We start from the raw sequence: 14,007 nt of genomic DNA on the forward strand, positions 1-14,007 counted from the left end.
GCTATCACGGTTACCAAATAACCCGGTGACGAAACGCGCCGCTCTTCTTTGGATCTTTTCTATCTCCTCCGTCAACCCGACCTGGTACGGATCCCACACTGATGAGCAATACTCAAGTATAGGTCGAACGAGTGTTTTGTAAGCCACCTCCTTTGTTGATGGACTACATTTTCTAAGCACTCTCCCAATGAATCTCAACCTGGTACCCGCCTTACCAACAATTAATTTTATATGATCATTCCACTCCAAATCGTTCCGTACGCATACTCCCAGATATTTTACAGAAGTAACTGCTACCAGTGTTTGTTCCGCTATCATATAATCATACAATAAAGGATCCTTCTTTCTATGTATTCGCAATACATTACATTTGTCTATGTTAAGGGTCAGTTGCCACTCCCTGCACCAAGTGCCTATCCGCTGCAGATCTTCCTGTATTTCGCTACAATTTTCTAATGCAGCAACTTCTCTGTATACTACAGCATCATCCGCGAAAAGCCGCATGGAACTTCCGACACTATCTACTAGGTCATTTATATATATTGTGAAAAGCAATGGTCCCATAACACTCCCCTGTGGCACGCCAGAGGTTACTTTAACGTCTGTAGACGTCTCTCCATTGATAACAACATGCTGTATTCTGTTTGCTAAAAACTCTTCAATCCAGCCACACAGCTGGTCTGATATTCCGTAGGCTCTTACTTTGTTTATCAGGCGACAGTGCGGAACTGTATCGAACGCCTTCCGGAAGTCAAGAAAAATAGCATCTACCTGGGAGCCTGTATCTAATATTTTCTGGGTCTCATGAACAAATAAGGCGAGTTGGGTCTCACACGATCGCTGTTTCCGGAATCCATGTTGATTCCTACATAGTAGATTCTGGGTTTCCAGAAATGACATGATACGCGAGCAAAAAACATGTTCTAAAATTCTACAAGAGATCGACGTAAGAGATATAGGTCTATAGTTTTGCGCATCTGCTCGACGACCCTTCTTGAAGACTGGGAGTATCTGTGCTCTTTTCCAATCATTTGGAACCCTCCGTTCCTCTAGAGACTTGCGGTACACGGCTGTTAGAAGGGGGGCAAGTTCTTTCGCGTACTCTGTGTAGAATCGAATTGGTATCCCGTCAGCTTCCAGCTTCCTCCGACGCAGAAGCAAAGAAAGGCAACCCGGCAGTTAAGCGCCCTGCAACAACGCTGGACATAGCGACGAGTCTTGATTTGCTTTCATCATCAGGGTGAGCTAACGCAGGTGGGGGGCTTCGAGGGGAAGAATACCGTCAGATTGCACCCGGCTGTGTCATATGGGCCTAGCACAAAGTGTGATGTGTGGGCTACTAAGGGGAACAAAGCACGATCATCTCTCTATCACACAGCCAGTAATAGGGACAGCAGGTGCTACATTTATGAAGTGTTGAGGTCGATGGCTTTCAACAAGATAAGGCAACACGATACGTTTCCCATGCCGTCCTGATCTACAACGGTATGGAAGGGGTTCAGCTGTCGTCTTGGCCAGCACGTTTTCCAGAGCACCCATCCACTGAAAACATCTGGTCATGAACTACCGGAGACCGCCGCACCACAACTCGCACTGAGTTGCGGAAAAATATAATGACGCGCCAGTGTTTGTCAACAAAGCACAGTTTGAGTCGATGACTAACCGGGTTGGAGCCACCGCTGCCAGAGGCGGAAGCTCAGTGAACCAAATTTTGGACCCTCTACACTCACAAATTAATGTAGTTTTACTATGTGTTTTACGATCACAACAAAAAATGCCATTTTTCTATTGTTTTTAGCGTTGCCAACCGCAACTCCCACCACTGGCGCCTCGAACAAGCTGTTCGGATGGTCGTTCGCTGAAGAGCACTCTAAGCTGCCAGATTACAGAACTCGCCAGAAAAGTCCACCGGTGGGATGAAAAGTATGCTACGTTGGAGGCTTAAAACATACTATCACGATAAATTCGTGAGCCGTTGGAAGCATTGACCATCTGAAGCGCAGGCTATGTTTCTCGCTCTTTAATGCGATGCAGACTATGCCGTCACGAATGTGAATATACGACGAAACATGAGGACCGAGGACACTATGCTTCACAATTGGAGTTGTATTTCTTCTGATTTGAGTTTTGTAGGGAACGGTAGCTTACTAATGTTTAACACGTACACATCAAAATGTGTCTGCAGAATATATAGGCGGTACTCGATTGCCGTCCTCGGCAATACTGTATGTCGTCCTCGTGCCCTAAGAGTTCTCCCACCAGCAACTGGTGAACTGAACACATTACACTGAAGAAGTTCCACGTTCTGGTCCTAAATTTTCCGATGTGGCCCGGCCGACCGCCTTGTCATCCTTTGCCAATGGTGTCATCGGATGCGAGAAGGAGAGACATTGGTCAACACACAGCTCTTCCGTCCGTTATCGGGTTTCTTGCCATTGGAACCGCTATTACTCGCTCGATAGCTCCTCAGCTTTTTTCTCTTGAAGAAAAACAGCATCGGTAGCAATAATTATTGTTCAATGACGCAGTTCGCCTTTTTAGGAGGCGAGACGCCTCATTAAACAATAGTTATTGCAACCAAAATTGTTTTTTGCTCAAAATAATTATTATACGGTTTTTTGTGCCAGCCAGTTTAATAGACTGGAAAAAATCCTAAAAATTTTAAAAGACTGCAATAAACCTTTATTTTTGTGGTCAAGACTGTTTATGTTGATGTATAAGTACTGAGAGAAACCGTTGTTATCCACGAGAAATGTTCTCAAAAATTACTAAAATATCCTCAGTTGCCCTCACTAGGCTGAGTGCACCCCGTTCCAGTCCCCCCCACCCCCACGAAGGAAAATTTCATGGCTGTATCGGGATTAGAACTCGGGTTCGCAGCACGGCAGTCAGACGCGCTGAGCACTCATGTAAAGAGGCGGAGTTTTGCTCAGCGTAACCTCACAAAAAAAAAAGAGTCAAGAGTGACCGGTGAACGTGGTGGAAGTGCTGCTACACCGTCTCTACCCATCCATTTGCCAAGGGAAGGTTTCACCGAACAACTGGAGAACACCTGATCCCCAGAGTGGCGGTGCTTGTTTAAACACCACCCAACGTTCAGATTCCTGCGACATTCCACCGGAAAATTGCAGCTTGTCTTGGTAAACTGTTGCAATAATGGTAGGCTCAATGAAAAAGAATGCAATAATTGTGTTGCGAATTAAACCACACCACATATTCGCTTTCGAGCTGCCCTTAGCTGCTTGCCAAGGATGTGTGAGTTCTCCGACCGTAAGATACGGACATTATGCGTGTAGGAATGTATCCACTAAACCTTCATGAATTAAGCTACCATTGGCAACAAACTACGTAGCTGTACTACCTTAATTAGTTAGAAATACATTTTTGATATCAGGGAAAGATTTGATGCTCATCTTGTGTAAGCTGTTTTTTAACACCAAAATTGTTACTCCCTATAAAGGGTTCAGCAAACAGGAACTTCTTAAAAATCTGTAAGTTGATCTTCTGTCCGAAGACTGGTTTGATGCAGCTCTCCATGCTGCGCTATCCTGTGCAAGCCTTATTATCTCCTAGTAACTGCTGCAACCTACATCCTTCTGAATCTGCTTGCTGTTTTCGTCTCTTGGTCTCCCTCTACAATTTTTGCTCACTCCCTCTGCCCCCCTTCCGCCCCCCCCCCCCCCCCCCACACATTTCCGTTCAGTACGAAGCTGCTGATTCCTCGATGTCTGAGGAGGTGTCCTATCAACCGACCCCTTCATTGAGTCAGGTTGCGCAATAAATTACTTTACTCCGCAGTTCTATTGACTACATTCTCATTGGTTACGTGATATACCCTTCAAAACTTCAGCATTCTTCTGTAGTGCCACATTTCAAAAGCTTGTACTCTGTTTTTGTCTAAACTACTAGTCGTCCATGTTTCTCTTCCATACAGGACTACAGTCCATAGAAATACTTTCAGAAAATACTTCCTTAGCTTAAATCTATAGTCGATATTAACGAATTTCTCTTCTTCAAAAACGTCTTTCTTTCCACTGCCAGTCTACATTCTATATCCTCCCTACTTCGTCCGTCATTAGTTATTTTGCTGCGCGTTTAACAAAACTCATCTACTACTTTAAGTGTCTCGTTTCCCAATCTAATTCCCGCAATACCACCTGATATAATTCGATTATGTTCCATTATCCTTGTTTTGGTTTTATGGATCTTCATCTTACTTCATCCTTTCAAGGCATTGTCCATTCCGTTCAACTCCTCTTACAAATCTTTTGCTGTTTCTGATAGAATTACAATGTCATCGGCAAAGTCAATTTTTTGTATTTCTTCTCACTGAATTTTAAGTCCTACTCCAAATATTTCTATGGTTTCCTTTATTGGTTGCTGAATGTACAGACTGAATAACATCGACAACAGATTAGAACCCTGCCTCACTCACTTCTCAGTCACTGCTTCCCTTTAATGCTCCTCGGATCGTATAACTGTCGTCTGGTTTGTGCACAAGTTGTAAACAGCCTTTTGTTTCCTGTATTTTACCCCTGATTAATTCATTTATTTATTTACTGTAGATTTAAAGACTTGTTACCTGATATTTTAAAACAGATCGTACACACGACAGTTTTCGTTTGTCATCTCTTTTGTAGATTTTTTGTTTTCTTTTTATCTGGAACGTTTGACAAAGAAGAATACTTTTTTAAAAAATAACAGTAATTTGATATTGAAGTGTAGATACAACTTAGCTGTTTTAAGAAGGATGTAAAAAGATTATAGGATAGAGGAGAGATTTGTTAATGTCATCAATTATTGTAACTAGCAATGAATACCTCGGAATGGTTTCTTCGAGTTGTTGAGCATCAGTTACAACAAAATAGTATATAGTTAACAGCAGAGAAATGATTTTGCTAATCGCATGCGTTAACGTCACGTACTTACCCGTGTACAGCATTGGGTGCTTTCTTGCCTAGATTGTCAGCACCTTATGCTAAATTTACTCTAGTATTCGCTATCCTTAACTATTATTTGATTGATATGAACAATATGTTAGTGCATTTTGGCAGGTTATGTGTAATTCGTAATTCTAGGTGTCTTATTTACCATTACATCTCATCTACCTCCTCTTCATCTTTCTCTCCAGCGTCACTATTTCCGCTGTCACTGTGGATGTCCCTGTCCACCCTCTGGAGATAGTTGTTACTTGACATATAGGCTTGTCTGTTGTATCGTGTCCACGGCTACTCTTCATGTGTTGATTCAGAAATACTGATGGATTAGTACATTTGGCTGTGCTCACTGTTCTTCATGTCTTACTACTGCGTATACAGGGTGTTACAAAAAGGTACGGCCAAACTTTCAGGAAACATTCCTCGCACATAAATAAAGAAAAGATGATATGTGGAGAAGTGTCCGGAAACACTTAATTTCCATGTTATAGCTCATTTTAGTTTCGTCAGTATGTACTGCACTTCCTCAATTCACCGCCAGTTGGCCCAATTGAAGGAAGGTAATGTTGACTTCGGTGCTTGTGTTGACATGCGACTCATTGCGCTACAGTACCAGCATCAAGCACATCAGTACGTAGCATCAACAGGTCAGTGTTCATCACGAACGTGGTTTTGCAGTCAGTGCAATGTTTACAAATGCGGAGTTGGCAGATGCCCATTTGATGTGTGGATTAGCACGGGGCAATAGCCGTGGCGCGGTACGTTTGTATCGAGACAGATTTCCAGAACGAAAGGGTCCCGACAGGAAGACGTTCGAAGCAATTGATCGGCGTCTTAGGGAGTACGGAACACTCCAGCCTATGACTCGCGACTGGAGAAGACCTAGAACGACGAGGACACCTGCAATGGACGAGGCCATTCTTCGTGCAGTTGACGATAACCCTAATGTCAGCGTCAGAGAAGTTGTTGCTGTACAAGGTAACGTTGACCACGTCACTGTATGGAGAGTGCTACGGGAGAACCAGTTGTTTCCGTACCATGTACAGCGTGTGGAGGCACTACCAGTTGCTGATTGGCCTCCACGGGTACACTTCTGCGAATGGTTCATCCAACAATGTGTCAATCCTTATTTCAGTGCAAATGTTCTCTTTACGGATGAGGCTTCATTCCAACGTGATCAAATTGTAAATTTTCACAATCAACATGTGTGGGCTGACGAGAATCCGCACGCAATTGTGCAATCATATCATCAACACAGATTTTCTGTGAACGTTTGGGCAGGCGTTGTTGGTGATGTCTTGATTGGGCCCCATGTTCTACCACCTACGCTCAATGGAGAACGTTATCATGATTTCATACGGGATACTCTACCTGTGCTGCTAGAACATGTGCCTTTACAAGTACGACACAACATGTGGTTCATGGACGATGGAGCTCCTGCACATTTCAGTCGAAGTGTTCGTACGCTTCTCAACAACAGATTCGGTGACCGATGGATTGGTAGAGGCGGACCATTCCATGGCCTCCACGCTCTCCTGACCTCAACCCTCTTGACTTTCATTTATGGGGGCATTTGAAAGCTCGTGTATACGCAACCCCGGTACCAAATGTAGAGACTCTTCGTGCTCGTATTGTGAATGGACGGCTGTGACACAATACGCCATTCTCCAGGGCTGCATCAGCGCAACAGGGATTCCATGCGACGGAGGGTGGATGCGTCTATCCTCGCTAACGGAGGACATTTTGAACATTTCCAGTAACAAAGTGTTTGAAGTCACGCTGGTACGTTCTGTTGCTGTGTGTTTCCATTCCATGATTAATGTGATTTGAAGAGAAGTAATAAAATGACCTCTAACATAGAAAGTAAGCGTATCCGGACGCATGTCCACATAACATATTTTCTTTCTTTGTGTGTGAGGAATGTTTCCTGATAGTTTGGCCGTACCTTTTTGTAGCACCTTGTATATGTGTGTCTGTTTCCGTGTAGTGGAATTGTAGTGTATGTCTGTTGGTCCGCAGCTCGTGGTCGTGCGGTAGCGTTCTCGCTTCCCGCGCCCGGGTTCCTGGGTTCAATTCCCGGCGGGGTCAGGGTTTTTCTCTGCCTCGTGATGACTGGGTGTTGTGTGATGTCCTTCGGTTAGTTAGGTTTAAGTAGTTCTAAGTTCTAGGGGACTGATGACCATAGTTGTTAAGTCCCATAGTGCTCAGAGCCATTTGAACCAAGTGTATGTCTGTTGTTTGCGTATTACACACAGAAGATGACAGTATGTTCAGGGGAACCTTCTTACCCGCATATACATGTAGGTGTTTGTCTCAAACGCAAGCGGTTTAAGTTGAGTGGGACAAGGTCTGTGTGCTGCATATACCAATAGATACTAACAGAAAAAAATTGAGGTTCTGTGAACCCAGGAGTCAAAAGTCAGCTAGCTTAGCAGCAGCGCACAGTGTTCGCTGACGTTCGTCGACCCGACGCTTGCCCACCACGGGGCAGCTGCGGCAGTAACACGGTGCTGGCTCCTTTCCGCGCCTCGCCTGTGCACTGTTGTGTGCGGTGCTGGGTTCCCGTGGCTTTTTATTATTATTTCTTTTTTGTGCGCGCCCGCCCAGGGCCTGTCGTAACAAGGCTGGGTCGCCGCGATCGTATTCCAATACGGCGGGCCCCGAGGCAGGCGGGGGCTAATGCGGTGAGTGATGACTCCATCGCGGACAGCAATGTGTCGATTCACGGTGACGGGGCCGCCGGAGCGCCGAACGGCCCGGCTCTCCATTATCCGGCACTTTCCTCCGCGTATTAAAGTGCACTTTGTGCCTAATAAAAGCCTTCCAGCAACAGCTTACACGACCTAGTCGCGTCCCAGCCGCGCTACCTCACTTACTTACACACACACACACGCACACACACACACACACACACACACACGTTGGAGGTATGGTAAGATGGGCGGGAGTTCAGGAAGACGTCTCCCAGCGGTTTACGGGCGAGAAAAAAAAAGGACGTGAAGAATAACGTTAAATTACCACGGCACATAATAGAGCCATATGGTCACGATGCTGCGCGCTGTCTGCTAGAATGGAAAGAAGCGATAATACTGATGTATTTGAAGTCGCATCCGGTTGTCGTAAGCGAAGCAGCAAATCATACAGTGCCCTTTCGCTCAGTTTACCTAGCTTCTGCCCGGAATGTCACTGTTAACACGAAAAAAATGAAATCCAATGATAGTATGGTATTTATTGGCAGGGATGTCCCATTCGGGGTTCGTTCACCGCAATGCAATTCCTTTTAGTTAATTCCACTTCGGCGACTTGCGTGCCAATGATGATGAAGGACACACAACACCCAGTCCCGTGGCGGGAATCGAACCCGGGCCCCATTGCGTGGGAGGCGGTGACGCTACCGAGGCGGACGTTAATACGAAATATTGAATCTGTGCTCAGCGCAAGGAATATAATTTTGGAAAAGCTGTATCTCGCATTAGTCATTCACAGTCACAAATTTTGTTAAGAAGGTTTCAGCTTTTTCCCAAAAAGCATAGTTTCTTTGCTGTTCCGTTGCCGGCCATTATAAATAGAATTTCAAGAAGATTCTTCCGATTTCACATGTACATCAGCGAAAATAGAAACAGCCTCTCACCGTATAAGCCCTTGAGTGCTACGTTCTTCAATTTTCTGGACTTACAAGTGGTAAACAATCATACATCCAATTCTAAAATCAGCTTTTCCCTGTGCTCTGCTAAAATCTATTATTTATATACGATTGCTGAAATTTATGAAACATCTTGTGCATCGCAGATACAACTTTGAAGGTAGGGCAACCACAGCTATGAGCAATCACCTTAGATATTAATAAAGAGCTTCAGTTGTATTTAGTCCTGTATTTTTAGATCACTGTCGGTTTCATGGCACTAAAGGCCACATATTCAGGTTAGTTATACACTCCTGGAAATTGAAATAAGAACACCGTGAATTCATTGTCCCAGGAAGGGGAAACTTTATTGACACATTCCTGGGGTCAGATACATCACATGATCACACTGACAGAACCACAGGCACATAGACACAGGCAACAGAGCATGCACAATGTCGGCACTAGTACAGTGTATATCCACCTTTCGCAACAATGCAGGCTGCTATTCTTCCATGGAGACGATCGTAGAGATGCTGGATGTAGTCCTGTGGAACAGCTTGCCATGCCATTTCCACCTGGCGCCTCAGTTGGACCAGCGTTCGTGCTGGACGTGCAGACCGCGTGAGACGACGCTTCATCAAGTCCCAAACATGCTCAATGGGGGACAGATCCGGAGATCTTGCTGGCCAGGTTAGTTGACTTACACCTTCTAGAGCACGTTGGGTGGCACGGGATACATGCGGACGTGCATTGTCCTGTTGGAACAGCAAGTTCCCTTGCCGGTCTAGGAATGGTAGAACGATGGGTTCGATGACGGTTTGGATGTACCGTGCACTATTCAGTGTCCCCTCGACGATCACCAGTGGTGTACGGCCAGCGTAGGAGATCGCTCCCCACACCATGATGCCGGGTGTTGGCCCTGTGTGCCTCGGTCGTATGCAGTCCTGATTGTGGTGCTCACCTGCACGGCGCCAAACACGCATACGACCATCATTGGCACCAAGGCAGAAGCGACTCTCATCGCTGAAGACGACACGTCTCCATTCGTCCCTCCATTCACGCCTGTCGCGACACCACTGGAGGCGGGCTGTACGATGTTGGGGCGTGAGCGGAAGACGGCCTAACGGTGTGCGGGACCGTAGCCCAGCTTCATGGAGACGGTTGCGAATGGTCCTCGCCGATACCCCAGGAGCAACAGTGTCCCTAATTTGCTGGGAAGTGGCGGTGCGGTCCCCTACGGCTCTGCGTAGGATCCTACGGTCTTGGCGTGCATCCGTGCGTCGCTGCGGTCCGGTCCCAGGTCGACGGGCACGTGCACCATCCGCCGACCACTGGCGACAACATCGATGTACTGTGGAGACCTCACGCCCCACGTGTTGAGCAATTCGGCGGTACGTCCACCCGGCCTCCCGCGTGCCCACTATACGCCCTCGCTCAAAGTCCGTCAACTGCACATACGGTTCACGTCCACGCTGTCGCGGCATGCTACCAGTGTTAAAGACTGCGATGGAGCTCCGTATGCCACGGCAAACTGGCTGACACTGACGGCGGCGGTGCACAAATGCTGCGCAGCTAGCGCCATTCGACGGCCAACACCGCGGTTCCTGGTGTGTCCGCTGTGCCGTGCGTGTGATCATTGCTTGTACAGCCCTCTCGCAGTGTCCGGAGCAAGTATGGTGGGTCTGACGCACCGGTGTCAATGTGTTCTTTTTTCCATTTCCAGGAGTGTATGTTCTAGAAATGTCCGCCCCCGGTAGTTGAGAGGTCAGCTCGACATTATGTGAATCCTAAGGGCCCGGGTTTGGTACCCGGGTGGGTCGGAGAATATCTCCACTCAGGGGCTGAGTGTTGTGTTGCCCTAATCATCATCATCATTTCGTTCCCATCGACGCGCAAGTCGCCGAAGTGGCGTCAAATAGAAAGACTTGCACCCGGCTTACGGACTACCCGACGGGAGGCCCTAGTCACACGACATTTATTTTCGTTCTAAAAGTAAAGGACTAAAGAGAGCTGAAGCGGTTTAATAAAACCTAAGATGATATTTGTCTAGGTAAGCTATTTAAGTGATTGACATTGCAAGATAACTGGTTAATGTAAGCGTGAGGTAAGCTATTGCAAAATTTAAACGCTTTTACAGAACCTGCTTTTACCAGAAAATCACAACAGATCTCCACGTTGTCCTCCAATGAGCTCTCGCTTGACACCACTGAAGTCGCAAATGGCGGTAGTTTAGGGTCAGTGGAATGTACGCTACGAGGTTTCTGTCTGAGAATTGTCCTTGAAGTAACGGATTTGTAACAGTTTGTTGTGTCACTGTGGTGCCAACTGCTGCTCAGATTGCCGCTGCAGACGCAGTGCGATGCTCCAGAGCCATACGCCGAACACGACGGTCTTCTCTCTCGGTAGTTCCACGTGGCCGTCCGGAGCTCGGTATTCTTGCGACCGGACATTCCTGACCATCCCGACCAGCAGCTGTACGGTGGCTATATTCTTGCCAGGTCTGCAGTATCGCAGGAGAAACATACAGCTTCTCATAATTTTACCACACGACTTCGTTCATGCTCAATGAGGTGCTTATAACGGCGTCTTTGCCTCCTTGCCGGCCGGTGTGGCCGTGCGGTTCTAGGCGCTTCAGTCTGGAACCGCGTGACCGCGACGGTCGCAGTTCGAATCCTGCCTCGGGCATGGATGTGTGTGATGTCCTTAGGTTAGTTAGGTTTAATTAGTTCTAAGTTCTAGGCGACTGATGACCTCAGAAGTTAAGTCGCATAGTGCTCAGAGCCATTTGAACCATTTTTTTTTTTTGAGTAACACGCAAGAAGTCACAAATAAGCGTGCGGAATCTCTTACATAAAATCTATTGACAAATAAAAATTGTGCGTGAGTAGCCGCGAATAATAATGCGGAATAGCTTGTGTGTAACAACTGACAAAAAATAGTGTGTGATTATCAAGTATTATAAGCCTACCTTTAACAGTGCAGTCTGGTACACAATATATTTTATGAAATAAAAGGTTGTAAGAAATTATCTAAAAATCCTAGTCTTAAAAATCACAGTAACGGAGAAACTCTATAATAAGGTAGCACTGTTAAAAGAGTACAATGGATAAATCTTATTCTCTAGTAACACGAACTGCTGCTTTAAGTAGATGAAACGTTAGCAAAATATTTCTAGACTGTAAATGAAACTCTGATGATGTAAAATAAGACATGGCATCTTATGATGGTAGTACATATCGGATATCTTTTTTGCCGTATGACAACTGGCCTGTGATCTAATCTGCCGGCCGGAGTGGCCGAGAGGTTCTAGGCGCTTCAGTCTGGAACCATGCGACAGCTATGGTCGTAGGTTCGAATCCTGCCTCGGGCGTGGATGTGTGTGTCGTCATCAACTAGTTAGGTTTAAGTAGTTCTAAGTTCTAGGGGACTGATGACCTCAGATGTTAAGTCCCATAGTGCTCAGAGCCACTTTTTTGTGATCTAATCTAGTGCTGGATAAGTGATGTAAGAAGGGTGTTCAAGGAAATTATATCATCGACACATTACGCACAGCTGGTAAACAGCCGTTACGCGAACGTGAATTAGGGCTTCAAGCAGCCGAGGAAATTCTTATTCCTAGTTGCAACTGTTCACTCAATGTAAGACTATATGTTTGAGTTATACGAACGCGTGGTGTCTGTTCTTTCAGACAGATTCCACAAACTGCAGTGCGGATGCACATTTCCGTCCGACCTCAGTCGGGAATCTAGCATTAGCGAGCATGGAGGACATGGAATGCGAGTCAGCAGGGGAGCGTGCTGAGATTGTCCGTGGATGTGGTGGACACTATATCCAGGTTGCGCAGTGGTTGACGCAGCTGCCCAGTAAGCGCCAGAACGGTAGATGAGCGTATTCGGTCAGGCGATTAGCTGCCCTCTGGAAAAAAAAGGGTGAGTGAATGGATCAACGATGAACTTGAACGGGTGTCATGGGACGTCTGCCCCGAACATATACAAGGAATAATAACGAACAGAATGAGGTCAACAAATAAAAGTAAGCAGGAGATTTCGGGTTCGGGTCCCGGTCAGGCACACATTCTCACGTGTTACTGCTAATTCCGCACACAGTTTTGAAGCAGCTGATTTTCTTACATTCGGTCTGCCCCCGGTAGCTGAGTGGTCAGCGCGACGGACTGTCAATCCTCAGGGCCCGGGTTCGATTCCCGGCTGGGTCGGAGATTTTCTCCGCTCAGGGACTGGGTGTTGTGTTGTCCTAATCAACATCATTTCATCCCCATCGACGCACAAGTGGCCGAAGTGGCGTCAAATCGAAAGACTCGCACCAGGCGAGCGGTCTACGCGACGGGAGGCCCTCGTCACACGCTATTTAATTTTTTTCTTAGATTCTTTCCTTTACTGTCTTCCCCTGTAAAGACATTGTTTTCCCCGAAAGTCGATTATATTTTTTTTCTTTTGTGCATTATCTTGTCATAGTACGTATGCATAATTTATTTCAACTATTCTTTATTTGTTAATATATGACATTGTTTCTTCATTCATTTTGCTACTGTTTTATATTTTATATTGTACGAATATGAATGTTCTGGTTTTCTATGCTTTGTAAACCTTTGGTTAGGCTAGGAGAAGTACTGTGTCAGAGAGAGCGAGCGAACGATTATCGATAGAGAGCGTGCGAGTTGTTGTGGTATCGTGGCCGGTTCGCGGTATGAGAAACGTTGCAAAGTTCGGCGTGAAAGACGGTGATACGTGGAGGAACCATTAATTACAGTGCGTCCGCTGTGTTAATAGGAGATCGTGCATTATTAGGTGAACAGTAAAACCCGAAAAATATATCGAGTGTTTGCGGTGACGATTTTACATACTGTGTGAACTTGTGACAATTAGCTGTGAACCAGACACCATTGTCGTGTGGAGACACTAATTGTTAGAATTGCGTGAAAGTGGAACAAACCAAAATGTTAAGTAAAAGAACAGAGCTGTGATTTGATCAAGAATTATATCATCCAAACTGTCTTAAAGACGACGATGTAAATTGAACTGATGTTTAAGGGACTGTTATGGCGATAAACACATGTGACTGTTTTCCTGTGGCAACACGGTGAAAGAACTGTGCGAAGTATTGGCATTAACCGGCTATTTATCGTAAATACTAAAGCCATTGCATAATTCCGACCTACCCGCATCGCGCGATTAATAAACTTTTAATAATAAAATGTCGCACGCGTAACGACAACGCACACACTGGAACTATTATTATCGCGCCAGTGCTGCCAGCTGATTCGACTACAACGGAGACGTGGACTACCGTCGTAACTGGAATATAAATGAAACAGGAGGATCCATCATTATCTTCACGCCACGAACCAGGATTAACTTCACACATCGTCCGCGCGGACCACCGCAGACGTCATCGCACTGCCTGCAGCAACAGTTAAGACATTAAAAG

Source organism: Schistocerca americana, chromosome 8, assembly GCF_021461395.2.
Source record: "Schistocerca americana isolate TAMUIC-IGC-003095 chromosome 8, iqSchAmer2.1, whole genome shotgun sequence".
NCBI classification, from domain to species: Eukaryota; Metazoa; Arthropoda; class Insecta; order Orthoptera; family Acrididae; genus Schistocerca; species Schistocerca americana.